The following is a 948-nucleotide window of genomic DNA, read 5'->3' as shown; positions in this document are numbered from 1 at the left end:
TGTGGTTCGGGCTTCAGAAGCTCGCTAGCAAACTCAGCCTCCTTCTGTCTTTGCCTTCAAGAGAGAATTAAAATATTTCTGTGTGCATTTGTATTTATTATGCACCTGCCTCTCACGGACGAACATGTACAGGACTATTAGTTCCATTTATGCGATACCAGCTTACTTTTGTAATATTCATATGAGACCCACGCTCGTAAGTCTTCCCAATTGTGATGTTATGTTGAATTTAACAAAAGTATTTAGGTATCTCTTAAATTAAATTACAGAGTATTTTACCTAGCTATGGACTCTTTATTTCTTGAGGTTTTTGAACCAAGTCTGAAAATCCATTGCGGAGAGCCTATAGTTTCTGTACAATAGGAATCAGAGAAATGAAGAAGTTACAACATTGCCAGCTCTTGAAGGTCAGGTTAGAATAACATAATATGGTCCCTCCATTCCTTACAGTCTATGAATCTGAGCCCGCAGTGCAGCCCAGCTGTGAAAAGAAAGGGTAAATCAGCACATGGCTTACTGTGTGTGTTTATTTTTAAAATTTAACGAAATGTCTGTGTTCAGGTAGAGAAGCGATTTTATTCTCAGAATTGGGTAGCTTCTTTCACTGAGCACTGTCAAAAAAAACTTTGCTAACTTTTGAGGTTTAGAGTTTGTTTCTTTGGTTTTTCTCCAATTATGTACAATTTAGAAGTAGGAAGGGGTTTTTAAGAAAAAAAGTGAATCACATGATCATGTTTGGTTTTTTGGAAGATGTACATTGAAATAGTTCTCAACGTAGTCTAAAGAACAATGTAAAACTTTGCTCCTCAAGAAAGGCTCTAATGTGAGAAAATTTCCGGTGCAGGAATATTATTTTATATTAACTGCCTTAGATCAATGTTTAAGAAATAATTTACTGGATTAGCATCTAATTTGAACATGAAGGAAGGGGTTAGTCTTAATTAATAT

This window comes from Pithys albifrons, chromosome 1 (genome assembly GCF_047495875.1).
Source record: "Pithys albifrons albifrons isolate INPA30051 chromosome 1, PitAlb_v1, whole genome shotgun sequence".
Taxonomy (NCBI): Eukaryota; Metazoa; Chordata; class Aves; order Passeriformes; family Thamnophilidae; genus Pithys; species Pithys albifrons.
The sequence above is the reverse complement of the archived record's forward strand: the minus strand, read 5'-3'. Positions refer to the sequence as shown.